This window comes from Phoxinus phoxinus (genome assembly GCF_949152265.1).
Source record: "Phoxinus phoxinus genome assembly, chromosome: 1".
NCBI lineage: Eukaryota > Metazoa > Chordata > Actinopteri > Cypriniformes > Leuciscidae > Phoxinus > Phoxinus phoxinus.
In genome coordinates this window covers 25,413,595-25,433,530 of record NC_136876.1, presented here as the reverse complement: position 1 = coordinate 25,433,530, position 19,936 = coordinate 25,413,595, and the positions used below count along the sequence as shown (strand labels likewise).

At 44.3% G+C, this 19,936-nt stretch overlaps 1 long non-coding RNA gene across 1 annotated transcript; it reads left to right on the top strand.

Moving 5' to 3' along the window:
* The first annotated feature begins 18,783 nt into the window (after positions 1-18,783).
* LOC307005178 lies at positions 18,784-19,389 on the top strand. Its single transcript, XR_013799230.1, has 3 exons — positions 18,784-18,807; positions 18,923-18,974; positions 19,236-19,389. It is a non-coding gene; the product is annotated as an uncharacterized lncRNA (long non-coding RNA).
* Positions 19,390-19,936: the final 547 nt, after the last annotated feature.

The window sequence follows — 19,936 nt, the reverse complement described above, 5'->3', positions numbered from 1 at the left end:
ATTGAACTAATTAATGCTTGCCAATTTATCTTGAAGTGAGATAACACATTTCTCTTTTTGGGGTTTATTTTAAATTCTACCACTCTCTCACAGAGCTGTAGATAATGCTTTGTGCTGTTTATAGCTGAACGAATGAAAACACCTCTCCACTACATCCATAGCACCAACTCCACAGCAATAATGTCAGAGACAATAGAGCCCATTTCCTCTGAACTCAACATTACTTCTATTTGGCAAGTTAAGCCCTCTTTTAAAGTGGAGTCAGTGGAAGGGATTGAGGGTTAGACTGCAGTGGGAGAGTCAGCAGCGCTGGAATTATTGCCCTGTCAGATCACATCAGCAACAGATCCATGGGGGTGGGGTGCCGACCAGTACTGCTTCACTCGGCCTCTTCCTAATTCAGACTATTGCAGACTCATTCACTCGTTCAGTCTCTCACTCAGTAACGTTCATTTTATCTTTCACTTTTTCCTCTCCCATTCACTTACTCTTGCTTTGTATCCTCTCACTAGCTCTCTCCCTCTCACACTGTCCATTAGACCTTTGTACACGATACATTGAAATTGGCTGTCTTTGGCATTGATGCATTATGGGTCTCAGCCACTTGCAATCAATATTATGTAAAGTCATGCTATACTGCAACAATCTCCAGAATTGGTTCTAACAATTTGAACAGAGGTTGCAAAACAGACTTTCAAAAACATTAAAAGAAAATATTCTACAATTGACACAAACTTTCAGTATTTTATACCGAATATATACTCCAGTTCAAATTCCAATCAGCGTCCTGTGGTGTGTTACCCACTCTATCCATTTTCCAAACCCTGAATTGAAAAGCAGACGATTCTTAAAGGACAATTCCGGCGAAAAATGATAATCAAATCGAATCGATAATCGAAACAAACACTTACAAAGTTCTCAATGCTTTGGTTTGCATGTAGGGACCCTCATCATGCTACCGTGTTAGTGTGAGGCTATTTTGAGCCATGTTAGTGGTATTAACTAGCGATTTCTTTTTACTTACTCTATGCCCTAGGTTTTAAGCTAATCAGTTTTTAGAGATAAAACTCTTTACATTTGATTTTCATGAAAACAAATCCCAGAGAACGGTCGACTCTGTAACCATGTGTTAATTACCCCTAGGTTAATTTTTCACCGGAATTGTCCTTTATAGTCTGAATTATGCCTGAGTGAGTATAGTAGTTTGTTTGTTTCACTTCCTAAACAACCAATATGATAGCATTAGCTTTTGTGCTGACCTCAGCAGCTCTGGAGCAGCCAAGTTACTGCAGGTTAAGTTGACCTTCTCTGGAAAGAGAAAAGTCTGACTTTGAGGTAAATGTGACTATGGTTTTTGTTTAATAATTTACCCCAAATTAGCAAGACATGCTAATCATGTGATATCAACATGACCACAACCAAAACATTTTTTACAGGCCACTCAGACTGAATATTTCACCTAATGTGATTGTATGTTCAACTTTGAAACTACTCTTAGAAATTGGTACACTCATAATGGGGAAACTCTTTTGTTCCAGTACCAACAGCAAAATCACAGCACTTCTTTAACAGACCCATTTTCCAAAAAAATCTTTTCACAAGACAGCAAGGTAATGTGTTCTCCATAGCGTTCACGCCCTGAAACCCTTTGCGGATAGAAGGTACACAAAATTTAATTCACAAAGGCTCACCTGCTAGCATTTCTCTCATACTTAGGCCTACTGTTCTCATATTATAAGCTCTAAATGGCTCGGGGCACACACCACGCTATCAGCATTACACCATGGAGCAGTGTGTTATTTTTTGAGCGAGGACTATGTGTAATGTGGGCTATTGAAAGTGCTGAATTATGCTCAAGAGAGATAGAGAGAAGTACATAATCAAATATGGCAGTTCTACATTGATAATATTTGGAAGCAATTCTGCATAGCCAAAAATTAAAACACTTGTCGAGTAGTTGTAGTAGTTGCTGAACAGCATTATATCTGGTGAAGGGGGTTTGATTACACCTATAATGACCTATATTGAGCCTTTCTGCCTGTTTAAGCTTTAATAGCTGACTTCTGTTTCTGACACAGTGTTTATTTATTTTTTAAATAATATTATGTAAATCCTTAAGTCAAACTGAAATCGCGCCAGCCTTCTTTTTATTTCGTATGCAAATGTAGGATTCGTCCAGCATGTATATGCCTATGCATTAATCTGACTACAACTGGACTACAATACAAATTAAAGCTGTGGTCAAATGTATCAATGTTCAGCTGATTTTCACTAAATGCAATCGAATTTGCCGCGTGGACCAACAGAAAACTGCATGGTTTGAATAAGAACTCTGTGTGAGTTGTGCTTCATATATCGCTACACTGTTGACAATAGATTAGACAGTGGACCTTTTTTGCATGTGATTTTTGCTAATGTGACTCTAGTTTAATTCCTGTCTTCCAAGTCTCTACATCACATTTGTTATAGTTCACGGTTGTGCATTTACATTTGTAGGTAAAAGTTTTCCCTCTATGTGAATTCTACCCCATAATGAGTAATTTTTTTTATTCCTGATGAGAAGGAAATCATCTCTCTTGTCTCCGTTGTTGTGGAAATTTATCAATATTCAAACCTGGATGAAGGAGACAAAGTCGATTCTCAAAAGATTAAACAAAGTATTTTATTTCTTGCAAGAAATAAGACGTTCAACATACAGACAGCGTCTGATATGAGAAGGTCTATGGCATTCTCACACAGAGAGCATCTGACATGAGAAGGCGAAGGCTAGTCCCTTTCGCCAAGGTTATATACCCTAACACACCCTGTGTAAAAATCCTTTGTTACCTTAAATGGATATGTCTTAACTCATTATCTCATGTCCAACCCAAATTCTAACTGGTCTGAGCAACATCATGTCTGCAAAAGTTTCCTGTTCTTAGCTGCTGCTCTTGTTCACACATCTTGTCTATCTTTAGTTCGATCAAAGCTGCGCACACATTTTCCTTCACACTTGGAGTACAAAGGTCACTTGCTACTTAGTTCTTCTTAGAACATATTGTTCCTGCAAGCTTGTTCTAACTCATACATCTCTAAATGTTTGGTTACATATTTTATTATTGTGCCTTAGCTTATATGATTATATTCCTTTAAATGCTCATGAGTAAACAATACATCTTCAACGTTAATAAAAGTTGTACCCATATAAAAGCAAAAGAAACACATCTAAATGTAAAATTTCCATAACAATCCCCCATATGTTCATTCAAAGAACATACACACAATTTTACATTTACTCTTCCATAATCATAGTAATTCACAACAGGTACATTTTTCCATGGTTACTTAATTTCCTAGTCAAACTCATGTTCGCTCTTGTTCTCATAATCCTCATCATCATCAGCCACTGACACATTAACTTCACCTCTGGTGCTCTACTTATCACTGTTGTGTATTCCCCTGGACTCATTCTCATACTCATCATTGTTACAGTCACTGCCTTAGCCGTGATTCTAGAAATACAATTCATTAAACATGGAATCATTAAAAGAAAAATCAAAATGAAAATCAAACATCCGATTGGCATAATGGTACTTATTAACAATTTCGTCCACCCCTGCAGGCCCAAGAACCAATTATCTAGTGAAGATTACATTTCATCTGGAGTGGCTATGGCCATTTTCATGCGTTCTATTATGTCTGATACATTTTGATAGACGTCAGTCAAATTAAAACAACAAGAGGTTACTAACATTTTGCATATTTTCAAATAAACCTCCTACATCTAAAAGTCCTGGATAACAGCACCCCATCCATTTCTTAGGAAGGGTGTGCACATACTGTTCAAGCTGTTGTCTCTCCGAGGTCATCGTCGTCACCTGGACATGTGATATTTGTACCATTAGATGTTATACATTTGTTATTATTCATGATTATCGTGGTTTTACAGTGTGCTGTACCAGCCATTATTGCCCCTTGTTGGGTCCCTAATTTACATAAACATACATCGCCTAATTGTGGTTTCACTGCCCATACATTGTCAAAGTCTCTAGTGCTGTGTTCTGATGGGTTCTGACTTTTGACTTTCTTTGAAGATATTGATTTGATTTCTACAGAATTTTCACATTCAGTAATTTCTACATCGTACATGGAATTAACCCTATTAATTCTCCTAAATTTTCAGTGATTTCTTCTAATTCCAAAAACTCTGGCATCATTCTAATGTAACGACCCTGAAGTGAGACATACCCCGCCTTGGTCAATAGACCCTCTCTGATAGCATCCTGATTACCTCCGTACACATATTGCCATTGACATGGATCCTTACAAAATACATGGTCTTACCCCATTTTCCCTTTGTCATTTTCACCTCTATATGTTATCATCTCGTGCTAGGCTTACAGCCACACTAATTAAGAGGATAAGATTTAGTGACCTATTGCCACACATTACAACCTTGTCAGGCGAGAAAATGTTCTTGTTTGAACGATATCAGTCCCGTTTCTCGAAGTATTTTTGGTCTCAGGGCAGGTCTAGTTGATATGATCAGACAGGTTATTCCAATGCCCACGCCGTTAAAGTTCCACAAAGTCCTTGATACAGTTCTGACCACTCCTGAAATTGCACAATCGTCTCTTACTATTGATTCGTCTGCTCTCCAGTGACGGTGGTTTTCAAATTGGTAACCTACGGGATGACACGTCTCTGGTTAGTCTGATCTCTGTTTGGCACTCGTTAGCTGTGAATGGGATTCTTCTTCTAGGAGCTGGCACTTTTCGACAGTGGGTCCCATGGATCCACGGAAGTCCTCTCCTCGACTTTCACCGCAGTGTGAGTTGTCAGCAAAACCTGGAATGGCCCCTGCCACCTTTTCGCCTTCCAATGCTTTCGTCTCAGATCCTTTATCAACACGAACTCTCCTCGGATGCTGTGCAGGGCCGTCTCAGCTGGCTCTGGAACTGCTGCCTGGACCTGTTTTGAGATATCACAGAACACCTTATCCAGCTCAAACACAATATTGCAACATGTCATGCTCACAAATAGTGGTGTCAGGCAATGTTCGAGGATTTCGTGCCTCCCAGTCCATCTGAGGTGGGCGAGCAAACAGAATCTCAAATGGTGAGAGCTGTGCGCGTCCCCTCTTTCTCATTCTCATGTAAGTTAGCTCCTCCCGCTTCCGGATGTACCCAGGAATGCTTCAAACTAAAATTGCACTGTTTACAAAATGTGAACCATTGTCACTTAATATTTTTTCAGGATTTGAAATTCCCATGGTGGGATAATTTCTTGTAGGAATAGTTTTGCCATTCCTTTTTTAATCTGCCTTTGTTGTTGGCATGGCTTCTACCCATTCTGAAAACATGTCGACTGCCACTATGCAGTATCTCTTTTTGTCAGATTTTGATAATTCAATATAATCGAGCATTACATTTGAGAATGGTCTCTGCGGCCTGGGATGCCCCCCTGTCTCATTGCCTGACCCCTGCCCACATTGTTAATACCACAAATCAAACATCTGCTGCAAAAATCTGCTGCCACTGTGGAAAAAACTTTGGTAAATCAGTTATTTTGCATAATAGTAAACATCTCCATTTGTTTCTGGGGCCCCATTGTCCATTTTTTATATTCACGGCCTGCCTTCTTCCATTTCTCTTTATCATAGGCAGAAGCGTGTTGTTCTAATCGCTTTTGTCACCTAGTTCCTCATTCAGCTGTATTGCTATGGTTATCTGAACAGGAAGTCGAGCTACAGCCTTCGCTGCTAAACTCTGACACCCTGTTTTCCTTAGAAACGTCATCACTACCCGAAGTATGAGCCTGGCACTTACAAACTGCCACTTCCTTTTTAGTGGATACTGCATTTTATTTTTGGTCTATAGTCGGATTTGGTCTTTATTTTAATCGGCTCACAATCTGCAATCAGACATCATTTTTTATCAGTAGCCCATAAACATTTTGGAAACTCTCTCCAACCCGTCTGTTATGACAGGGAGTTGTGTTAACCTCAGTCTGTTTAGTTTCACTTCCTCATCCAACACTGTGACTGCTCTCAAACTTCTGTGTTTTCATGCCATGGCTGTTTTTGGTACCTTCATTTTGGCAGATCATTCTTTTTTTTTGATCTATTATGACCCAGTCGGTCAGTTCATGGCACCTGGCCATGAAGGGACCCGCGTCACGCCATTCAGCCTTCACTGGTTTGGCCAGCGATATGAGGCTTGTGCATTTTCCATGTCATAAAACACTGTCTGTTTGTCAGTCAATTTCACATTCAAAACACCATTGGTCAGTCCAATACACATAGTCAGTCGTCACAATTTCTATGTCAACATTAAATCATCGCTGCGCATATTCATCATCATGATCAGTGCTTACATGAGAAGTGCAATGTAAATCTGAGTCTCTCATAGATTCAGAAGATGGCAACACTCTGTCATGAGCCGCTTTGTGGTCAGACATGTGTCAGAAATTTGCCATTCATATACAAACAGAGAAAAATCCTCTGTGCTTTCAGTTTCATGCGTCATTCTCATGTCAGCTGATAAGCCCTGATCACCACAGTAAACAAAAACACCCTACTTACAAAGTAAATCCCTTCGCATTAAATTCACTGGGCATAACTTAGTAATTAAAAAACAATGCTTAATTTTTTATTCTATTTTTCCCCTTCAATTGAACACTCAAGGGTTTTCGAATATGGTTCTATGGCCACATGACCAGTTGCACCTCTGTAAGAAGTCGTCTTACCAGAGAGTGGAATTGGTTTTTCAAACTCTGTGGCTTTAATTACAAAATTGGAAGCTCCCGTGTCAAAGCAGAAATAGCAAAGATGCGTCATTAACATTCATTTCTATCAAGGGTAAAGAAATATGAGTCTTATAGAAAACCCTAGCAAGCAAGTCTTCATTGCATAGAGCATAATCAGAAAATAAAGGTAAATTATACTCATCTGCTGGAGAGACAGGAACCCCGTCGCTCACCCCCTTCTCCTTTCAATCCGCCTGACCCCCGCCTTCACCGTGTGGGCACTCATCCCGCCAATGTCCTTTACGTCTGCAGTTAAAGCATATGTCCGAATCATTTTGTCCTCGTCTCATTTGTGGAAAGCTTCGTCCTCTTCCCCGACCACGTCCTCTCCTCTTCCTCTGCCATTGCCTCTCTGGTTCATTTGGTGATGGTTGGAGTTGTTGTTGCCCATATACACACCTTGCATTGTCACCAGGGCCAACATGAGGTCTTTGTCTTTCTTGGCTGTGTTGATTTTCCGCTGCACTTTCATGATGTCTTGCGTGTTGTCTCATTTCTACTGTGGAGGCCAGTTGCCATCCGACACAGCTCTTTTGAATTGCTTTTGAACTATCACTGTCCAATCCATCCAAGAACAAAGTCTTTACTTTCATTTTCTGGAGGGTTGCAGAGTGGTGGCATGGTTCTTTGTGTGGTGCGTTAGGAACTGCTTGACCCCGTCCTTCTGCGGCGGCTGGAATCTGGTTAGGATTGCGAGGAGTTGGAAGATGAGCCGGATGCGTCCTGTCCTCCTCTCTTATTCTCACAAAACAAAAACAAAACAAAACAAAAATCGCCATAATAGGGAGAAGAAGAAACAATGTCAGATCCGTCATTTTCAAGATTGCTATGTGTCTTGTCTTTCTTCTTGACAACGTGAGTCGACCAATTTGCTTTAGTCTTAGTCAAATGTGACACACTTAAACCCCCATTAACCCATATTGCATTTTGCATGAACCTTTCGAGAAATCAACATGTTCTTCATCTTTCCTTTTTGAATTTTCATTACCCATTTTTACTTTTACAATTTTGTTTGTTCAATTTCCCTATAATACTTAATTTTGTTTTGTTAATTTATATTTGCGTATTTTTATTTATTCTTTTATTACTTTATATTTATCTATCAATTTTCCTCGCGCAGCCACCCACGCTCTCCTCTACGTATTAACTTTTCCCTGGCGCAGCCACCCCACGCCCTGCCTTCATCCGTCGATGCAGGTCTTTCCAAATTGCCTTTATTCGTCAATATAGGTCTTTCCCAGACCAGTGCTTCTGTCTGGTGTTTGAGAAATTATTTCCAGGCCTATTCTCAAAACCCTGGCTCTTTAGGGAAATTTTAATACGTTTTGTGGTCTTATCCCGGACCTGTTTGGGAACTTGCTATCAGGTCTATCCCAAACGTGACTCTTTAGGAAAAAATATTCAATACGCAAATATCAATCAACAAAATTTGTCTTATTTGTTACATAAGAAATTTCCTCTCACCGTCTTGTGAGTCTCACTGTCTGTGAGTTCTTTAATTGCGTCCACCTAGGTCGTCGTGAGGAGTTGAACAATTCTCTTCCCTTAAACTTGAGGATTTCGAGCCGTAGAGTGTTCTCTCGGGATGGCCAGTCAACTGTTCCCCTCACGACGATCATCGGTTTTGCAATCGCATCCTCGTCGCCATTTGTTGTGGAAATTTATCAATATTCAAACCTGGATGAAGGAGACAAAGTCGATTCTCAAAAGATTAAACAAAGTATTTTATTTCTTGCAAGAAATAAGACGTTCAACATACAGACAGCGTCTGATATGAGAAGGTCTATGGCATTCTCACACAGAGAGCATCTGACATGAGAAGGCGAAGGCTAGTCCCTTTCGCCAAGGTTATATACCCTAACACACCCTGTGTAAAAATCCTTTGTTACCTTAAATGGATATGTCTTAACTCATTATCTCATGTCCAACCCAAATTCTAACTGGTCTGAGCAACATCATGTCTGCAAAAGTTTCCTGTTCTTAGCTGCTGCTCTTGTTCACACATCTTGTCTATCTTTAGTTCGATCAAAGCTGCGCACACATTTTCCTTCACACTTGGAGTACAAAGGTCACTTGCTACTTAGTTCTTCTTAGAACATATTGTTCCTGCAAGCTTGTTCTAACTCATACATCTCTAAATGTTTGGTTACATATTTTATTATTGTGCCTTAGCTTATATGATTATATTCCTTTAAATGCTCATGAGTAAACAATACATCTTCAACGTTAATAAAAGTTGTACCCATATAAAAGCAAAAGAAACACATCTAAATGTAAAATTTCCATAACACCGTGCAGAGATGTCAGGGATGCCACAAGTGTGTTGATCTGTTCATCATCACTGTGCTGTGCTGATGGGTAAGAGCTCTTTGCTAGGATCTGTAATTAAACACACAGAGTGCCGTGTGATAAACACAAGCTCTTTGCTGTATCTGAAGATCTGAGGCTGCAATTATGGAGTTTAAAGCGAATCGAAGCATGCTTGCATTAGCAGCAGGGTTTTCCATTGGTTACCAGCAGCAGGTGTTGTATGTGCAGCAGATAAGAGGTCAGGGAGCAATTAATTCATATGGCGACTGACAGGAGTATTTACCAAATACACTAACTGCTAAAGTTCCTGTGGATTGGTTCTATTAATAGGTTGTTCTCTTACGAGAGATACTCTCGTACTGCGTTGTCGTAGCAACGCATTGGGGAAAATCCTTTTCCACGAGAATACTGAAGCAAAAAATTATCCTTAATTTTGTATCAATGTAAAGCGCATTGCCACAGCATACAGACCTAGCCTAGGCGAGACAGCTCGCGCGCCTATTGGCTGCTGTTCGGCAAATGCTTAAGCCAATGGAGCGAGCCCTTGAGTGACGTCACACCCAATGAGGACGCTTCGCGCCCTCCTGCGTCACGTCCCGCCGAAACGGGCGTGGCTTAGGGCTATATATTTCGCTCACAGGCTTATGAACTCTGATTTTTTATCCTTCAGCGAAGACACCTACATCGCTGATCCAAGGAGAAGCTGCGCCGTCGAGAGAGCACTTCAGCGGGAGAGGACGTGAAGCCGCTGGCACCGCCGCCTTCTTCGCCTTCCAGCTGCGCGTTCCGGCGCTTATATCCTTTGCCTCCATTTGAGTGTGTGTGAGTTCGCCGGCGCGACTCACACGTGTTTATTGTATCTGAAGCGCGTCTTCTCCGAAGATGCCTTCCTGCGGCTCGTGCCGAGCCACACTCAGCGACGGGGACCGTCATGTTATATGCGCTTCCTGCCTGGGTGAGCAACACGTGGCTATCGCTGCCATCACTGTGAACTTCTGCCTTTGGCGACTCTGCGGACTCGCCTGGCGTCGTTCCAGGAACCCGTGTTTTCTGCTGTTGTGCCGCGCCGTAAAAAGCGCCGTGCACAGCGGAACCCTGAACCATCCCCTAGCCGCCAATGTTCGCCGGAGCGCCCGCGAACTATTTCTCCGGGTTCTTCAGCATCGATCCCCGACGGACAGCGGCCGCAGATTGCCGCCGCTTCCGTCGACGACATCGACGAGATCGAACATCGACGAGATCGACGCCATGCTGAGGGATGAGGACTCGTGCTCTGTTCTGGCGTCTGGCAGCGAGGATTGGGCGAGCTCTGCGGACCTCGCGCCCCCCGCTCCCGCGACCAAAGGAAAGAGAGCGAGCATCGAGGCGGAGCTCATCCGCGTGCTCACTCAAGCCACGGCGAGCCTTGGCCTTGAGTGGGTTTCGCCCGAGCAGCCCGCCCACAACCGGTTGGATGGCTATTTTCTGCCCGGGGAAAAGTCTACACCTGCGTCTAAGCCCGCCCCCTTCCTTCCTGAGCTTCACGAGGTGGTCGCGAGAGCTTGGACTTCCCCGTTCTCCACGAGGACGAGGTCATCTGTTTCTTTAGCGTTCTCCGAAGTTGACGACGCTAAGAACAGAGGCTACCTTTCCCTGCACTTCCTGCCGAAGCGCTCCAACTCAGCAGCAGGCCGTGCGAAACCGCCTGCTCAGAGTTCACAGCCCAGACCGCCGCCCAGCTCCTCTTCTCAACGCCGCCAGACGCAGAGCTCGAGACCGCGCTCTCGCTCTTCTGGTCGCCGCCCCGCGTGGCCCGCGACAGAAGGTAGCGTTGAAGCCAGAGCCCCCGAAGACATCCTAACACTGCTAGGGAAGCGTCGGTGTAGCTCACCGCTCGTTCAGTCCCAAGCGAAGCGACTGTGCCAGCGATCATTGCAGCCAACAGGCGTGTCTCACTGGCCGCTTGCCTGCACACAACAGCCGTTTTCACGGCTACCCAGATAAATCCATTAAAGAGTACATTTTCTGGTGTCCCGGCCACGGCCGATGGTGTTTCTTGTGTAGTAAATCTGCCCGCTGTAATGTGCACATCCCTACACACAAACACGGCCCCCCACACAGGGCCCGCGCACATAAAATCGACCCAGTTCGATTGCGCGTTAAAAGTAGCACATGTGCCCACTACCCAGTGCCCACTAATGCTACCTCCTGCTCATCGCACGGTTTCTGTATAAACGAAACCTGCGTGCAGGCGCTCTGCTCCGGCGAGCGATGCTATAAAGGTGGTAAACGTGCCCGGTCCCCAGTGCCCGCGTTCCCACACAAGCATCACGGTTCCTACGGAGCCCGTCCAGCCCTCCCTCTCCCGCCTAAATGCTGTCGAGGGGTCGAGCGCGGACATTCTGCCCGCTTTCATAAGCGCGGCCCCGGCCTCAGATGTTGCGAGCGAGACATTTCTGTCGCAGCTCACGAAAGCCGCTGTATCGCGAGTCGATCAGAGCGCGCTTTTCACTCAGCCCCTAGCTATACGTGCAGATGCATGGGAAAAGCTTCCCGGGGTTTCAAAATGGGTGATAAACATCATAAAAGAAGGCTATTCGCTACAGTTTCGCAGACGCCCTCGCCGCCACATGGCGCGCGTCGAGACTTCGGTAGATTCGAATGTAGCACACCTACTTCAAGCCGAAATTCAGAAACTTCTGAGAAAAAGGGCTATCGAACCTTTATCTCAGGCTCAGAGCGAAGGGGGGCTTTACAGCAGATACTTCCTGGTACCCAAGAAAGACGGGGGTCTCAGACCCATACTAGATCTGAGGCAACTGAACAGAGCGCTTGTGAAACGCCAGTTCAGAATGCTAACGACCAGAAAAATCCTTGCGCATGTTCGCCAAGGAGACTGGTTCGTGTCAGTAGATCTAAAGGACGCGTATTTTCAAATACAGATTGCGTCACGTCACAGGCGATTTTTGAGATTCGCCTTCGAGGGCCAGGCATACTAGTACAAAGTCCTGCCGTTCGGCTTGTCTCTAGCACCCCGTACATTTACGAAGTGCATGGACGCAGCACTCGCTCCCCTCAAACTGCAGGGTGTTCGAGTGCTGAACTATTTGGACGATTGGCTCATTCTAGCCCAATCTCATTCAGAGATAGTGGCGCACAGAGCCCTGCTGCTGAGTCACCTCGAGAATCTCGGTCTCACAGTAAACTGGGAAAAGAGTTCGCTATCCCCCAGTCAGAATATTTATTTTCTGGGACTGGAACTGAACTCGCTGTCGATGACAGCGCAGCTGTCACAACAGCGCGCGCTGCGCATCCAGCGCACAGTCAGCTCATTCCGCTGCGGCGCTGTTCTCCCTCTAAAGAGCTTTCAGAAAATGCTAGGTCTGATGGCCTCAGCATCTGCAGTACTGCAGCTGGGCCTGCTGCGCATGCGCCCGCTGCAGATATGGCTCAAAGGGAGGGTGCCCTGCAAGGCATGGGCCACCGGTCGGCTTCGCCTCAAGGTCAAAGAAATTCGGCAGAGCGGAAGTAGACCTCTTTGCGTCTCCGGAAAACGCTCACTGTCTGGAATTTTACTCAAAAAGCAGGGACGCGCTGGCTCACCAGTGGCCGCGCCGCCCTCTGTATGCTTTTCCCCCTGTCTCCCTCCTGACCCAAGTGGTGGAAAGGATCAGGGAGGAAGGATGCTCAGTGCTGCTGATAGCACCGCTGTGGTTGAATCAACCCTGGTTCCCAGCTGTGATGCAGTTAGCCAGCACCGCCCCGTGGCCAGTGCCTCTGAGGAGGGATCTCCTTTCTCAAGCAAATGGTTCGATTTGGCATCCTCACCCGGAACTATGGTCCCTTCACGTGTGGGCCATCAACGGGTATCCGCTGACCTCCCGCAGGGAGTGCTGAACACGATCACACAGGCTAGAGCTCCGTCTACGCGACGGCTCTATACGTCTAAATGGTCTGTTTTTTTCTGGCTGGTGCACGTCTCGTGGCGTGTCACCCCCAGACTGCGGAGTAACAGAGGTTTTGTCCTTCTTACAAGAGCTATTGGATAACGGGAGATCCCCTTCCACGCTCAAAGTATATGTGGCGGCTATAGCGGCTTTTTCTGAAACCGCTCACGGCTAGTCCATAGGAAGGAACGATTTAGTCATTCGGTTCCTTAAAGGAGCTAGGAGACTTAATCCACCCAGACCTCCCACTGTTCCCATTTGGGACCTTTCTACCGTGCTGGACGCCATGAAGGGTCCTCCTTTTGAGCCTCTTCAGGAGATATGAAACACCTGTCGCTCAAGACGGTGTTTCTCCTGGCTCTCGCTTCAGTGAAGCGCGTTGGGGACTTGCACGCGCTCTCCGTGAGCGCGTCGTGCATGGAATTTGGGCCTAATGACTCCAGAGTCGTGCTCAAACCTAAGCATGGTTACGTTCCGAAATCCCTAAACACACCGTTTAGGGAGCAGGTTATTTCCCTGTCTGCCCTTCCGGTCACCGGAGACAATACGGACAATAATTTTCTCTGCCCAGTGAGGGCATTGAGAGCTTACGTGTCGCGCTCGTCTGTTTTCAGACAGACGGAGCAGCTTTTTGTTTCGTTTAGTGGGCGTCTCAAGGGACTGGCCAAGACTCAAGGGAAGTGGCCAAGACTGGCCACTTCGAAGCAGAGTCTATCCAACAAAATCATTGCAGTGTTCAACTCTAAGCCCCGTCGTCTCCTGTTATAAGCTAGTCATCAAAAGTAAGCCAATCTATGTTAATGTAGTTGCCTAGTCTGGCTGCTGAGCCAGACTATGACCAAGCATTGTTTTTACACACTGTCCACTACTGTCCTGCTGATTTGATGATGGTGTTGTTTTGCATCTATCAGATACACGTGTGTGTAGTGTGGCCACGTGAATGTGCAAATGCTGTCCTTGCTCAAACTGTGGTGTATTCAAGCAGGTAGTTGTGTTGGCCTATTTTGACCACAGATACATTTTAGGCTGTGCCCACCTGATTTTCTCTGGGCCCACCTACATTGTGATTCCTGGCTACACTACTGGTCAGCCGGATCCAGGCCATATCCAGACCAGATGGAGGACATGCACCTAGACACGACCACAACGCATCCCTGAAGTGTCAGCAGAGATTGTATCAACTAGACTCTCATCGAAGGCCTTCTCGACACAACAGCCATCGGCACTGATCCTCAACAAACCTGTCTCCATCCCGGTGTGATGACTCTGATCTTAAAGCAGATGGAACTGAATAATATTCTGATTGTTCCAAACCAATCTGACTTCTGACCTATAATACTGCCTGAATCATAATCAAACACTGTTCGTTCATTGGTCAGAGGAGAACGATGACATTACCGTTTACTCCAGAGCGGCTATATATACACAAATTAACTAAATTAATAACTTTTTTAAAACAAAAATGAAACATCACTGAACTTACTTAAGCTGGACTGTGACACTATCTTCTTCTGGAAACAAACTTCTACCAGAAAGACTCGGGAGATAGAATAATGTAACAAAGCATTATATTTATTGACGGCCCAGCAAGCAATTATTTATAAAGTTCTTTGGCGCAGGACCCGTCCGTAGTGCATAATCCGAGGGTAGCGGATCGGCATTTCCTGCCTGAAGATGAAGGACATGATAGGATAGATGTGAAGATAATAAGTGGCATAGTAATTAAGTCTTCCATGGCAGAACTTATGCTAAAGCTTTAATTTTGTTTTGCATTATTTTCCTGTTATCTCTGTAAAGCTGCTTTGAAACAATCTATATTGTAAAAAGCGCTATATAAATAAATGTGACTTGACTATGAATTGTATTTTAATAAATTATTAGACAGGCCAAGAAAATGGGTGCCATTGTCCCATTAGTGAATAGAGCTTCTGGAGCAACCAAAGCCTTATAGCTTGAAATTCCACTGACCTATAAGTAATTCCCTTTTGCCTCTAAATTTGCCTTTGAGAATAAAACCCTTTTCTGAATGCCAGGGTCAGCTGAGCTCACAGACCCGGTCACCTCTCTATGACAGCCTCCCCCGAGAGCACCTTGACACAATTACTTTCCAAATGAACAAACTCTTTACACAGACGGGCATCTCTTAAGGGACCCAATCCGAATAAACAAGGTGGAACCTAAAAGGAGACTAAAAGGCCAAAAATGGCTTACGCAAAAAAAATTTCAGACTTATAAAACTGTGTGTACGCCAGAACCTGCGCAGAATTCACTTTATAAATCCCAGTCAGCGGAAGATTGTGCGCACATGCGTCTCCTCCCCGAAATAACCATGGAGCTTACAGCGCCTCGTTTTACTGTGCATATCCTCATCTGCATATCATTTGCATATGATTATTCATCCACTTGATAACATGTTTAAAGGTAGGATACAAGACTTTAGGAAAATATGAAGTGCCGTCACATTACATTAATAAAAAACATTTAAAGCCCATCATTGCCTTATTTTTGAATAAATCAATCAAATAGTTTAAAATACATTTCAGAGAGAGTTTTTCCTCAATCTTTTCCACTGGCCAAATAGTATTTTAATTGATTTATATTTTTAATGGAAACAGATAGACCTTGTTTTGCATTATATTTGCACAATCTGCTATTATCATAGTAAGCAATTATCTCTTAAAACATTAAAACACAGCATGCCAGAGGAAAATGTTCAAAAGCATTGCATCCACGACAAATATTTATATTTATTTAATATAAAAAATGTTTGAACTTCTCATTTCATGCAGGCTAGTTTATGTGTTTACATAGTTTAAACCATTATTTTATTTAAACTGTTATAGTGAACATATGCACTTAGGACTCATGAAGATTTACGGGTTTCTTATGCCGTTAGATAGGCTATGCGTCAGTTTCACTAAACGGCCCAACGCGCTCGCTGGCGCGGACATTTAAGGTGTGGATATTTGCTTCAAGTGATAGGCTTTGTGAGTGAAATTATATTTGTATTATCTTTCTGTATGTCTAATTTTCTTTAGATTTTCTGTCTAAAAGTGACCAAAAAGACATTTAACTCCAGCTCACCATCGGTGTCGCCAAACTGCTCAATCTCCAAACAGTTTGTACGCAACGCATGGGTCAGAGTTTGTGTGCAGGTGCGCACAGTTTCCTGTCAAGTTTGTTTTTAAAAATCCAACTTATGCGTCGGAAGTGGCGTGCGTACCTCTTTCAGGGCCTGTTTTGTGCGTACGCAACGGTTATAAATGAGGCCCAGGATCACCAAGCTATTTCTCAGTTTTAACAAAACCTGGAAGCAGCTGGCGTTCATCTTCCAGATCTGCTGCTTTCAAGACAGCACACAGTTGCCCAGATTCCATTTTTGCATCTCTTAATGTGTTCATTTGGCCCATCTCAATAAGCAAAGGGCAGACTGGCCTGTGTCAGTGCCAGTGCAGCAATTCCCTTCTGCCCTGTTTTTCACCATTTTAAATCACAGCTGACTGGACCAGGTGGGAAGGATGACAGAGAGGGGAAAAAAAAAAATCACCATTACCGTCTGTGCATTTCAGAGGGCAAACATCCCCCACTTGAATCCCCAAGGAAATAAAGTTGGTCTACTCCTAAAACATTGTGAAGATAGTATTTTTCCCCCCTTCTTCCACTCTAATATGACCTTTTTACATAAATGCAACCAGAACTGAGAAAAGATAACAGAGATGACACTTTTATTATTTTATTTTATATAAACAAAAATTATATATGAATGAAGTATTCACAATAACACCATTAACATACATTTAGAAAATAAACTGAATTTAAATTTTGTGAGTGAGTCGATAGGGCATGATACAGGTAGGCCATTTTAATAATAATAATAAATAAATAAAAAACCTTTGCTTGGTAGACCTAGTCCTCATTCACTTCCACTGTATATAAAAGAGGGACCACAATGATTTTGTGTTTCACAGACAATGATTAAATGGGTTTGGAACGAAATCAGGGTCAATAATGCTCATTTTTGAGTGAAATACAAAGTTGTCATGAAACTCTAGATGGCGCAGCCCAAAAGGTCCTACTCAACCTGCTTGTTATCACACCATTATCTATAGGGCACAGCTGATTGGTTCTGCGGTATCAGTAGCCCTTAGCCAATGAGCTCTCCTTCTCAACCTTCAAATACATGGGTAGCATTTGCCTTTGCAGTGCAGTGCGCTTTCAGAAACCCTCCACCTTCCTCAGCTCCACCTGTATAGATCTGCTACGGATAATTCATGTACATATTGTTACAGCAGCAGCATGTCTTACTTGCTCAAAACAGCGTGCCATGTATGGTTTAGCAGTGGAAAGTCATGTACTTGCTCTGCCGCAGCAGCAATAAAAGCAGCAGCAGGGTAACAGATCTATTCCGCCAATACCAAACATATCAAAATTGTATATGGTAATGACCATTACCATGCCAAACACTCAGAGAGTAGTCATGACAGAACTATATGTTTTTAAACATGCCTCAATGACAAAGTTAGCCTTCTGGGGGCGTATTACAGACACTTTCTATTAAGTCTTAAGTTAAGATCTGACAAGTTAATTTAGGAATTTTCACATTTTTCACAAGTATTCTGATTAATTATTTTGTAATTTTGCATAGTATTTATTTATTTTAAAAATGTAACGCCAGTACGCCATATTAAGTTAATGCATATGTCACAGGTCGGGGGGGGTCAAGCCAGACTGCACCCACCCCTGAAACCCAGGATCACCTCGAGGAGCATACCAGGAAAACCAGACAGACGCGAGAGTAAAAATTTACAAGGTTTATTTTGTTAAAATTAATTAAAAGTCTCAATGTTGGTTCTGTGTCTCCCAACCAGAACGGGATCGGACCGCGGACGCCGGGAAGGCGTGGAGTTCCCTTCGGCAGCTCGTGCCTGTGCGTGGCCGGTCGGGGAAAAGAGGAGTCGGCCACCCGTCCACTGAGTGGGGGAGTATCCTGGTAAGTAGAACTTGTAGCTGCTTTAGTCAAGACGATGCAAGGAATATTTCATATGTCCACCTCTTTCCACAGCGACATCACATACGGCGTGGGCCAGGAGGATCCTTCAATCTGCACAGCAGAGTAAGTAGTTCAACAACAGGTATATGTTCTTGGAATGAGTGATGGGGCTTACGGCTGGAAGATGCTTCGGTCCAGACGAGACAAGGAATAACTCTGGTGTCCACCTCTCTTCACAGCGACATCACATACGGCGCTTGGCCAGGAGGATCCTTCAATCTGCACAGCAGAGTAAGTAGTTCAACAACAGGTATATGTTCTTAGAACGAGTGAGGGGGCTTACGGCTGGAAGATGCTTCGGTCCAGACGAGGAAAGGAATAACTATGGTGTCCACCTCTCTTCACAGCAGCATCACATACGGCGCTTGGCCAGGAGGATCCTTCAATCTGCACAGCAGAGTAAGTAGTTCAACAACAGGTATATGTTCTTGGAATGAGTGATGGGGCTTACGGCTGGAAGATGCTTCGGTCCAGACGAGGAAAGGAATAACTATGGTGTCCACCTCTCTTCACAGCGGCATCACATACGGCGCTTGTCTAGGAGGATCCTTCAATCTGCACAGCAGAGTAAGTAGTTCAACAACAGGTATATGTTCTTAGAACGAGTGAGGGGGCTTACGGCTGGAAGATGCTTCGGTCCAGACGAGGAAAGGAATAACTATGGTGTCCACCTCTCTTCACAGCGACATCACATACGGCGCTTGGCCAGGAGGATCCTTCAATCTGCACAGCAGAGTAAGTAGTTCAACAACAGGTATATGTTCTTAGAACGAGTGAGGGGCTTACGGCTGGAAGGTGCTTCGGTCCAGACGAAACAAGGAATAACTCTGGTGTCCACCTCTCTTCACAGCGACATCACATACAGCGCTTGTCTAGGAGGATCCTTCAATCTGTACAGCAGGGTAAGTTAACACATGTACACACAATCGTCCAGCAGGTAAGGAGAATCTTCACACTGAATGCCTGGGTTGTTTTTGTTACGGTGACAGTGGTGGGCTTTCGAAATGGTGAGCATACGGCATTAACTCTGTATATATTCCCCACACCCTGTAACTTCACTTCAAGCAATTTCTTGTGTAAACACACCACTTCAGACACTGCATATCCACTCGTAGTGAAAATAGAGCCAGCACTCACCCAACGATCGCTCCTTCCACTGACAGGCTGGATCGAGTCCCACCCAATAGCGAAAGAGCGAGAATACCTCCTCACTGACCCGGGGACCAAGCGTTTCCTTGCCCACACTCGGAGGAGAAGACGAGAGTTCAACGGATCCCTTAATCCATACACTCTCCGGTGACACAACCCTCGTGATCAATCCACTTCACGACGTTATATCAATCTCAGTGCAGGTACATGCATTCAATCAAATTCCACGATCATATTACTTATCTTCTCTCAGATGATAATGGCGCGGCTTGGTCTGCACTTGGTCCTCGTAACTCACTCTCTTTCCGTCCTCAGTATCTCCACTCGATCGCTGTTATATCTGCCGCACAGCCGAACGGCCAAACCCCACAATAATCCTCAGATACCTTCGCACGCCAGCCCAAACGTCAAAAGGGATCCACTTCTCTCAGGGGAACACAGTCAAAGGAGAGGACAACCAGGAAGAACGACCGGGAGAACGAACAACCCGTGGGAATCACCCCGTGAGAATCACCAACTTCATGGTCTCTGAACTTCCTTTTTATATGGTTCCTCCGCCTTCATAATCCTCGCGCAGATCCCGATGTTTAATCCTCCGCACCAGATGTCAATCCGTCATTAGCGTTGTTATGGTGACATAACGCGCAACCCGGAAGTGGGCCGGTGTTACCGTAACACCGGTCCGGCCGGAACATAATTCCCGCGGGAACTTAGT